The sequence below is a fragment of the Cherax quadricarinatus genome, chromosome 59 (assembly GCF_038502225.1).
Source record: "Cherax quadricarinatus isolate ZL_2023a chromosome 59, ASM3850222v1, whole genome shotgun sequence".
NCBI lineage: Eukaryota > Metazoa > Arthropoda > Malacostraca > Decapoda > Parastacidae > Cherax > Cherax quadricarinatus.
This window is the reverse complement of record NC_091350.1, coordinates 6,552,796-6,565,153: the sequence shown is the minus strand read 5'-3', so window position 1 is coordinate 6,565,153 and position 12,358 is coordinate 6,552,796.

The following is a 12,358-nucleotide window of genomic DNA, read 5'->3' as shown; positions in this document are numbered from 1 at the left end:
ATGTAGATAACACTGCTGACAGAGATTAATGTAATAGATTATATGAAGTAAAGCTACTCTAGATAAAATAAGGAATTTATATAGTGTTGTATTGTATTATAGAATTAAGTATGCATTGGACACCAAGTTGACAAAGACATCTGGTTGTTGCACAGTTTGAATATGAAAGAAAAAGTTTCAGTTGTATTGTGTGCCCTATTATAATTATGTGCGCTGTTATAACTTAAAAGTGCAAACTAAAGCATATATCCTTGTATTGAAAAAAGTGACCAAATAAACCTGCTCTCTGCATTATACCTTAGCTTCCAGTTGTACCATACTCAGATTCCCCCCAAAATATGTCGATGTATATAAAATGTGTGTATTATTCAGTGTACATAACATCAGTATAGTTAATCCTTATATTTTTCTAATACAAATTGCATTAGTATTATGCAGTACATAGTTTTCTGCGTTAAAATTGAAAATAAAATTTTTCACTAAAATTTTTTTTACTTAAGTTATGGGTTACATTTATGTATAGTATGTGTATTAAACTGATGCTATACTTTCAGGACAATTAATTTTATTTAGAATACTTAAGTAACTCAAATGGGCCATAAGTCAGTGTACTTTTATTTCAACAAACCGGCTATATCCCACTGAGGCAGGGTGACTTAAACAAGAAAAACAAGTTTCTGTTTTTAAATTTAATAATTTTTACAGGAGAAGGGGTTTCTAGCCCTGTGCTCTTGGCATATTAGTCACCTCTTATGACGTGCATGGCTTACGGAAGAAGAATTCTGTTCCACTTCCCCATGGAGAACGTTTATATCTCCACAATTATTAAATAGAGTATTTAATTTTTAGCATTATTTTCAAGAGTTTTTTTTTTGTCAGGAAAGGAAACCTTATGATTTCTTATTTGGAGAAATATTATAATTAAATATTTCTTAAGAACATAACTTCCACATCAAAATGAAACTTGTTATGGATCAACCTCAAAATTTAATAATGCCAGTTAAAAAGTGTAATTAACATTGTTTGGTGACACAGACAAACCCATATGGAGACAACAAAACAGTAAAAGGTGACAGACACTTCAAATTTCTGCCTAATAGTCAGGCCCTCTTTGGCAAACTAACAAAAAAATACACAGGAGATGAGGCTCTTATAGAAAATCAAGTGACGTGACTTAAGGGTCGAGCAGGAGTAGGAAACCACCGAGCTAATGTGGAAATTATAAAATTTCCACAGTATACTGTGCACTGAAATTTTCAGTAAAATTGGACTTTTCCTTTAAGCAGTTAATTAATTTTCAGTTTCACAGGTGCTGGTTCCAAAATCTACAGTAGTCTTTTTAAGTAGAGTAGGTGCTGATAAAGTTAACTTGGCTGGTCAAGTATGGGCAGTTGCCATTATTCCATTATCAAGTTACATCAGTGAACCTGGCAAGAATAGATCTTATTCTCTGGAATAATTACTCAGATGAATACTTTTAACAGTTATGCACTCTGTCGTCATAGTGATTATTAGATCAGAGTGAACATTGGCATATGGGAGGCTCGGCAGATATATCAGTAGTTAGCTGGCATGACTGTATATTGTTGGAATATACAGTATTTACTGTATACTGAAAGATCATTGTAAAGACTGCAGTTCACTTAGAAAATATTATTTCTCATACTTTCTTGTTTTACTTTTATTATACAGTACTGCTGTAAGTGGTCATGACATTTTCTCACTTACTCATTTACCTCAAAAACTGAAAAGGCCTGAATATACCTTTCTAAGAAGCTAGGTAGAAAAATTAAGTGGCAGTAATTATGACGTTTATGTGAGAGTTGAGAATGTATTTAACATTACCGAGGTCTGTCTTGTGCGATTAAATGTCAGTTTGGCTGATGTTTAGTAATAGTACTTTCATCACTCTCAAGGGCATAAACTAAAATATTTACCAATATGAAGTGTAAATACACATATATAGGACACTTTAGTTGATTAACTATTTTAATATGGTTCAGTATCAAGACAGTGAACCAGTCAGAGGACCAGTTCTATTTACTTTAATAATGCAGTGTGTGTGTGTCTTAAATTTTACCTGTTGAGTTAGTTAATGCAGTCTGATATTTTTACTTGCACTCATTGTCAGGTCTATGAATTCTTGGGATTTACACACTCGGAATGTACATTGGACGTGAAAGATACTTGAAGGTTAGGTCCCCAGTCTGCACATTTTACGATACAAAGGCAAAATATACTTTGGCAAACTTTAACATTAACTACATTGCCATTATTAACATTGTGTCTGTCATACAATTTGTCAGTACACGTACATGTATTCATTTACCATTATTGTTATAATCTGTACACTGCCATAATACTTACTGGAGGGAGAGATATGTAACAAAGGAATATATCCAGGGGAAAGCAGGTGCACCATACGCATAATTTGAAAACACTGTGCTGACATTGGTGATCCAAAACTTGCCAGAACTATGGACAAAAAGCTTTCTCTGCTGCAAGTGCTTGACCAGTCAGGCTGTGATGACTGTGTGGGCATGCAGATCACTAGCAGCAACAATCTGATTGACTAGGCAGTCAACAAGGAAGCCTAGTCTCAGGGCAGGGCGCAAGGGTAGAACCTACAAAGCTGGTAACATATGTACATAAAGTACAGTAATTTGCACAGTATCAGCATTCACTAATAAGCTAACATCATTCTTTTAGGTACTGGCTAGCCCATAATAATAATAATAATAATAATTAATAATAATAATCTATTTCTGCAAGTACATGTACAATGTATACAGACCTAGATGACATCAGTGACATACTATGTGGAAAGGCCCTAGTTATGTAGAGCATTTTGGGCAAATTAGGTCAATTTTGTCCCCAGAATGTGACCCACACCAGTTAGCTAACACCCCAGGTACCTATCTACTGCTAGGCAAACAGGGACAGCAGGTGTCTTAACCCTTTCAGGGTCCCCAGGCCCTCTCCAAGACTTGTTCTCAGGGTCCCCAAATTAAAAAAAAAAAAAATTTCTTGTGAAAAGATAGAGAATCTTTTCCCGATCATAATGACACCAAAAGTATGAAAATTGATGAAAAACTTACGGAATTATGCTCTTGCAAATTAGCGGTCTTGACGATGTTTACACATCGGTGATTTTGCCCAATTTGAGCCCTATTTTTGGCCAATTCCAGTGTACTAGTCGACAAAAATCATAACTACGTATTTCGCTAGAACTCCATTTTTTCTATTGACTGAGTACAAGAAACCAACCATTTACCGATTTCAACTATCCAATAAAGTGGTCAGAATTTAGCAATTTTGCCAATTTCACACAAATTTCAAAAGATGCCAATTTCCGAATAGGGTCCAGAATAAACAAGAAAGACATTCCTGGCACTAAAATAACAAGTTCTCTGTTGGTTAGTCACATCTCCAGGCTCCTCTTATATTTCTTTGGCTTTCCACTTCAAATTTTTATTCTTACAAAAAATAGAAGATTTACTGTTATGCAGACTACTGCATTAGTGTAGAAATATTATAAATAATATCAACGCACTTGTGAAAGAATATAGACTCACCAGTTGACGTGTATTGGACGTTTGGCATGATTTGTTTACTTTTGAACTTTGGTAAAAATCGAACATTTCTACTACTTTGAGCTCAATTTCAAGGTACTTTTCATTGTAAAACCAGTCAAAATCATCTCATTTTCTGTAATATGTCTTCCATTCTATAAAATGAGACCAGGAAAACTAGAATGCAACAATAAATGCCATAGGAAAATACAGTGCAAAGTTGCTGTTTTAATCCAAAAACACGGTCAATTTTTTTTTTTCTCATTACGCACTGTGTGCTGCAGGATTTTTTTATACTGTGCACACTGACCACATAGACCCATTCTTTCATATGTAGGCCTACCAGCTTTCTCTCACTAAATTTGAGGGCGCTAGAATTTAGGCGTACTAGTACGTCAAAAACCCTGGGGCATAAACCATACTAGTACAGCCGAAACCCTGAAAGGTTTAAGGAAACACACCCTAATGTTTCCACCTGTACCGGGGATCAAACCAACCCGGCTCATCTTGCATTAGTGTATATATATTTTACCATTTATCAGTTATATTCCTTCTATGTTAATGCCAATCATTTGTACTTCCTGGTATTGTCTTTCTCCATGTCTTTACAATAAATATTGTGTGTGTATTAATTTTGTACAAAATAATTTGTTAATCACTTGGCAAATTCATAGGATCTAATTATCTAATAGAAGCTCGGATGATATGCAAATGAAGTAAATATTCACTTAACATTTATTATATTTTATTTATTGAAAACAATTATATATGCATCACATACTGAGCAGTTTACTGATTAAAAATTAGCATTCTGTAGTCGTCAATTTATGTGGGAGTTAATTTAACATCAAGAGGCTAGTAGGACAACATGTGGTAGAGACAAATGGAGGAAAACTGACAGGTGGTGAAAAGGACAAGAACAGTTGCTGAAAGGAACTTTACCAAGACATTTCACTAGTGAACAGGCACCTCCAGTCAGTGACTGGCAAACTATTTCACAGTTCCTGTCTGTGGCTGTGCCTTATCACCTGCTGTATGTAGTTTAAATCTTATCTACTAACGAAGTCCACCCTCTTGGACCTGTCCTATTAAAGCTGCCTAAACAGAAGATAGTTTTATACGTATAAGGTTTCATTATTATATCCCTGCTGTATCAGGGTCTGTGCACTGAAAACTTTGTTGTTCAATAAGTTCTTGGACTCCATCCAGACAGCGATTTCATTTGTACATCTTTTCACATACTCTGTTTATGTGCATTGGTGTTATAATAATAGTAGTACATACTGAATGTCTCTGCTGTTCCCCGTTTAAGTGATAAAAAGCATACAGCTCACAAAAGTCACTTCATTAACTGTCATCCTAAGTGATGAAAGTGTTTGATTGTAACTTTGTAAGGAGATAAAGGTGCCGTGCCATACTGAATATTCATATTATTAATATTTTACAGCACCTTGGGAATGGGAGGTAATCAAGGTTGATCCAAGGAAGGTAGATTCAGTTCTTTGGATCAAGATCCATTCATCAGCATTAAGACACCCCCTTGAAGGGTGTCTCTGGTACAGTAACAGTAAATAATAATAATAATATCTTTACTTACTACAAGTACATGTTCAAGATATACAGATCTAGCTGACTTCAATGACAGACTACTATATAGAAAACCCCTTGTTATGCTGATCATTTCAGGCAAATTAGGTCATTTTCATCCTAGGATGCAACCCACACTAGTCGACTAACACCCAGGTACCAATTTTAAACTGATGGGTGAACAGGGACAGCAGGTGTCTTATGAAAACACGTCCCTAATGTTTTCCAGTCGTACCAGAGGAGATTCGAACTTCAGATCTCAGTGTGTGAGCTGAGTGCGCTAGCGATCGAGCTATGGGAACATGGCAAGATATAGTAAGATAAGGTGGTTTAGAATTATGAGCAAGAAGCAATAACAATGATGAAAATGATCATGATATAAAAAATGGTAGAATATATATATTTTATATTGCTTGTGGGAAGTGCTTACCTAAAATTTATTTTACTGAAGTGATAAAAATAATAGGATTTTGAGGATAATGTATTCTGTATTTTTGCCTCAGAAAGTGACAGGCCTACTACAGTTATTCCTTACGGCTGTATGTGAAAAAGCTTGATTATGTCGTAATTTATACAATGAGTAATTTTGCCATCTACGAAAATAATTGTAAGTGTATTTTATAAGTAAAAGTTTTATACATATCTTAAGTGTGTAGAACCTGATGGTATATACACAAAGTACTCTTCAGTATGTGTGAGAGGAGCTGTAGTGTGCAGCGGTATTTGTGACAATGACTAGTGTGCGGTAACACTTTCAAAATTGCTGTTACATATAGTAGTCATTATTATTATAATACCTTGCAACTCCTCTTTAAAAAATATTATATCCAAGTATTGTGCAGTTGTAATTGTGTAGGTGTTGCAAATGTATGATTTAATCTAGTATGTACCTTAGGCAAATTTCCAAATTGATTTTATACTCGTATAATTTGAGATGTGTTATGTTGTATTTTGGGGCATTTGTTTGTGTTATTGATGAGCAGTGCTACAAAACATAGTGTTAAGGTTAAGCCAACTGTATTCTGGTTTGCATAGATTTTGTTATATAAAGCCCCTGGTTGTTTTAGTTAGTGTGTCAGGGTCTATCAAACTTTCCTCACATGCTGGGAGAAAACTATCTTAAGTGATCCACCTCACATTACTTTTGATGCTTCCTTAGGTATAAATACTGTACTCACCAGAATGCATCGCATTGCATAATGTTTCTCTTACTTTATTCAAGCTTCTTAGAGAAGCATTACCCCAAATGCTGTAGTATAATAAGTGTCAAGAGCAGCTTGCTTGGTGAAGAGTGGCCCACTGCCTCCTCAGAGTTCAGAGTCCATCTCTGAAGATAACAGCCTTAAGCTTGTCTTTCATATCAAGTATCATGGCATTATCTGGCTCCTGTGTTTGCTGTCCTTCAAACTTTTAACTATGTACAGTACAAGTATCTTGTGCTTTATGCAGTAGATGCATTCTAATACCATGGCAGCTGTACTAGGCTCACCCAGGCCATCAACACCGACTTCTGCATAGTGAGAATTTTCAGTGCGCATGTATATCGCACATAGGGAATTACAAATAGAAACGAGATATCGCATAATAGTAACTTTGCATAAATTAAACTCATGTAAAGAGAGAGGAAACTTGTACTGTTAGATTTTTCATGTAATGATCCTGTGTGTTATTACCTGCCAGTGTTAACTGGTTAACTGTTTCGTTTCTTGATAATGGTTAATATTATATTGATGGGGTAATGCTAAACTGATAGGGGTCATGCAGCACCTGGAAAATAGAAGGTAATCAGGTTTGATCTGAGGAAGGGAGATTAGTTCTAGTACCTGTGCTCAAGAGTTCTTCCTCAGCATTAAGGTGCCTCCTTGGACCCTCGAAGGTTTAATTATACTTATACTGCATATAGGTACTTTGTACACTTAATTACAAGTAAATATATTTAATATTATGTTGATTTATTATTTTCAGTGATAATTTTAGTTGGCAGCCATTATTTCTGTACTAATAATTTGCTGTGCAAACCTACTCAGAAGACTGTGTGTTAATGAGAGAGAGAGATAAATGAGAGGATTCCAGTTTCCAAAATGTCATATGATTTTGAAGTTAGTTGCTTCATACGTATGCAGTTTGACAATCTATCAGGGATAAAATATATATTTTGGCACAAATGTAGTTGAAAAAATCATTTTGTTGTAATGCTGTTTGTTTGATCTTCCCCATGATTTATTGTCAGTTAAATCAGGCAAATATGGCAAGTGTCAAATATTCTCAGTACTCTACATGTCATAAATATAGGTAAGCCATTATATCTCCAGCTAAATCTATTCCTAAAATTTAGTACCATAGCTGTCTTTGGTCATTGTTAAATCAGGCAAATATGGCAAGTGTCAAATATTCTCAGTACTCTACATGTCATAAATATAGGTAAGCCATTATATCTCCAGCTAAATCTATTCCTAAAATTTAGTACCATAGCTGTCTTTGGTCATTGTCCGGCAGTCAAACGTTGATGGTAATGAATTTAGTAATTTTACAAATATTTTTGTTCATGATGTAAATGATTTCTATTTTTAGGTAGAGTATAATTTTCTAAGCATAGTTCTGCTGGATATATGCCATATACCATATATTTATGCCATAAATAGTGAATGCAGGTATATTTTTATCATTTAAATGAAAGATAAATGTGAACTCATTAAAATTTATACTGTACTTTTATATAAAGTATAACTTTTTTAGTTATGTAATTGGGTTAGCTTATCTTCAGTTTAAAATATTTTTTTAGTAGACAATGACATTATCATTAAATGTTAAACTAAAATTGTTAAGTACTTAAAAAAAATTAAACAAAAGTTCTCTGTAGCAAAAATTGAAATGACATTGTTAAGAAAAGTACTAATCAACATTTTTAAGAGTTCATTTAATATTTTTTATTTAATTTATTGATATACAGATCAGTATTAAAATGGTTTATTTTACAGGCATTATTAAGTCTTATTACTGTAATTACCATTGAAAGGTTAAATACTTGTTTCTGTAAAGTGTAACGTTCTTCAGAGATGATATATGCCAAAGCAACAGAAGTGTATGAGTAACATTAGAAGCTTATTGCACATATGTAATTTTGTATTGTATGCCTTTTTGACTTTTAAATAAAGTGTGTGTGTATATACAGAGACTGACTTTTATTTTTAATCTTACGTACAGTATATAAAAATACCAGTGAAAACATGAAAAATACCTGAGCACTTTTATGTGCTTACATAGATGCACATATATTCTCCAATTCCTATGAAGATGTGTGTGTAAGCACATAGGAGAGCTTAGGTGTTTTTTCCTGTTTTCATTGTGGTATGGAAAGCATGTTACCTTTGCATCAATTGTGCTGTTAATTAATGTTGTCTATGGATAATAATAATAATAAATAATGATAATACTGTATCTTTATTTCTACATGTACTGTTGTACAATGTATACAATCCTGGCTGACATCAGTGACATACTACTATAGGTCGGCCATCACTAATCCAGCATCACTGGGACCTTTAGTGTGCAAGATTAGTGAGTTTGCCGGATTACAGAGTGGTTAGGTTAGAATACACTTAACCTATCAATATAGACTCTGCTACATCTTCCTCATTTTCATCACTGCTTTCTCCTCAACTGGCTTGCTGCTGTGGATTTACAACCATCTGCACAATTTCTGAGTCAGTATAATGATGTAATTTGAGTAAATATAATGATTTGAGTCAGTATAATGATAAAATTTGAAATTATGCTAGCCGAAATTAATGCTGGATTACTGATGGAATCGGATAACTGATTGCCAGATTAGTGATGGCCGAAACCCCTTGTTATGCAGTGCATTTAGGGCAAATTAGATAATTTTGTCCCCAGGATGCGACCCACACCAATCGAATAACACCCAGGTACTTATTTTACTGATGGGTGAAAAGGGACAGCAGGTGTCTTAAGGAAGCACGTCCTAATGTTTTCCAGCTGCACTGGGAATCAATCCCCAGACCTCAGTGTGCGAGCCAAGTGCACTAGCGATCAAGAGACAGCTTTTGTTCCCACAATGAAACTATCTTACCGAATAAGTTAGCCACACACTTCTGATGTATCCATCACATACAGCCTGCTGTCACCCTTTCCTCTGGGCTAGGAACTGTGAATCAACCTCTGCAACCACATATAGGTGAGTGCAGGCATGGAGGACCCTCGCCTCCCTGGACAATTTCTCGATCCAACTCTCTATACCTGGAAAGGGCTTCAGGGGTCAACGCCTCTGTAGCCCAGTCAGTGACCAGAGCTCATGGTGGATCAGGGCCTGATCAACCAGGTTATTACTGTTGACCACACATAAACCGAGTATGTACCACAACCTGGCTGATCAGATACTGACTTTAGGTGTCTGTCCAGAGCCTTCTTGAAGACAGCCAGGAGTCTATTGGTAATACCCTCTTATGTATGCTGGGAGGCAGTTGAACAGTCTTGGGCCCCTGACACTTATTGTGTTGTCTCTTATTGTGCTAGTGGTGCCCCTGCTTTTCATTAGGGGGATGCTGCAATGCTTGCCGAGTCTTTTGCTTTCAGAGGGAGTGATTTTCATGTGCAGATTTGGTACCAATCTCTAGGATTTTCCAAGTGGATATAATCATATACGTATCTCTCCCGCCTGGGTTCCATGGAATACAAGTCAAGGAACTTCAACTGTTCCCAGTAATTCCGGTGTTTTATTGTACAGTGGAACCTCTGGTTATGAATGCTTCATCTGGAGTTTACCTGGAGAGGGTTTCAGGGGTCAACGCCCCTCGGCTTGGTCTGAGATCAGGCCTCACGGTGGATCAGGGTCTGATCAGCCAGGCTGTTACTACTGGCTGCACGCAAGCTGATGTACGAACCACAGCCCGGTTGGTCAGGTACTGACTTTAGGTACCTGTCCAGTGCCTTCTTAAAGACAGCCAGGGGTCTATTGGTAATCCCCCTTATGTAGGCTGGGAGGCAGCTGAACAGTCTTGGATCCCAGACACTTATTGTGTTGTCTTTCAGTGTACTCGTGGCGCCCCTGCTTTTCATTGGGGGAATGTTGCAACTTCTGCCGAGTTTTTTGCTTTCATATGGAGTGATTTTCATGTGCAAGTTTGGTACCAATCCCTCCAGGACCTTCCAAGTGTATATTATCATGTATCTCTCTCTCCTGCGTTCCAGGGAATACAGATCAAGGACCTTCAACCGTTCCCAGTAATTTAGGTGCCTTATCATGCTTATATGTGCTGTGAAAGTTCTTTGTACACTTTCCAGGCCTGCAATGTCGCCAGCCTTGAAGGGAGCCGTTAGTGTACAGCAGTATTCCAGCCTAGAGAGCACAAGCGATTTGAAGAGAATCATCATGGGCATGGTGTCCCTAGTTTTGAAGGTTCTCATTATCCATCCTACCATTTTCCTAGCAGATGAGGTAGATACATTGTTGTGGTCTTGGAAGGCGAGGTCCTCTGACATTATCATTCCCAGGTCCTTCACATTACTTTTCTGCTCTATTGTATAGTTAGAATTTGTTGTATTCCCTGACACATTTTTAATTTCCTCAAGTTTCCCATATCTGAGTAGTTGAAATTTCTCTTCGTTGAACTTCATAATTTTTGAGTGGCCCATTCGAAGATTTGGTTGATGTCCGCTTGGAGTCTTGTGGTGTCTTCGATGGAGGTCACTGCCATGGTAATCCGGGTGTCATCTGCAAAGGAAGACACAGAGCTATGACTTACATCTCTGTCTGTGTCAGAAATGAGGATGAGGAATAGAATGGGAGCGAGTGGAACAGAGCTTTTTATCGTGGCTGCTTGAGACTTTACTCTGTTTACTATTATTCTTTGTGTTCTATTTGTCAGGAAGTTATAGATCTATCTACCAACTTTTCCTGTTATTCCTTTATCCTTGGTCACACTTGTCGAAAGCTTTTGAAAATTCTGTGTATACTACACCTGTATTTTGTTTATCCTCTACAGCATCCAGGATCTTGTCATAGTGGTCCAGTAGCTGGGACAGACAGGAGCGACCTGCTCTGAACCCGTGTTGCCCTGGGTTGTGTAACTGATGGGTATCTAGGTGGTTGGCGATCTTGCTTCTTAGAACCCTCTCAAAGATTTTTATGATATGGGATGTTAGTGCTATCGGTCTGTAGTTCTTTGCAATTGCTTTACTGCCACCTTTGTGGAGTGGGGCTATGTCTGTTGTTTTTAGTGTGTGTGGGATGACCCCTGTGTCCATGCTTCCTCTCCATAAAATGCTGAAGGCACGTGATAGGGGCTTCTTGCAGTTCTTGATGAACACGGAGTTCCATGAGTCTGGGCCTGGGGCAGAGTGCATGGGCATATCATTTATTGCCTCTTCAAAGTCTTGTGGAGTTAGGATAATATCCAAGATTTTTGGGATGTCCAAATTTTGGGTTTCGTTCATAAAGAATTCATTTGGGTTGTCGACCCTTAGTCTGGGCAGTGGCTCGCTGAACACTGAGTCATACTGGGACTTAAGTATCTCACTCATTTCTTGGCTGTCATCTGTGTATGTCCCATCCCGCCTAAGCAGAGGCCCAATACTGGATGTTGTTTTTCCCTTAGATTTTGCATAAGAGAAGAAGGTTCGATATTTGCAATTTCATTGACTAGTGCCTCCTTTCGCATTTCCGATATATTGGTCCCACTCAGCAGCTCTGTGACTCTTTGCCTTCGTCTGTATAGGGAGCATCTCTTTCTAGTGTACATCTTCTCTTTCTTTTTCTTAATGGAATGTGTGCTGAGCAGATCTCAAGAACCACAGAATTCATTTTTTTCAAGGCAAATGTTTGGATCCGTGTTGTTTAGGATATCTTCCCAGCTTGTTTCATTTAGGACACGGTTTACTTGATCCCATTGTACGTTTTTGTTATTGAAATTTTTCTGATCAGAAGCCCTTTGCATATATGTCTGTACCTCTATTATGTTGTGATCTGAGTGTATTGTCATTGATACAGTTATATTACGTATCAGATCATCATTGTTAGTGAAGATGAGGTCCTGCGTATTTTCTAGTTTTGTAGGCTCTACTATTTGCTGGTTTAAGGTGAATTTGATGCAGAGATTTGTTAGTTCGTGTGTGTGTGAACATGAATAAATCGGTTCATGACCAAAAAATTCGTCAAATTTTTGCATCTGGTCATGACACAT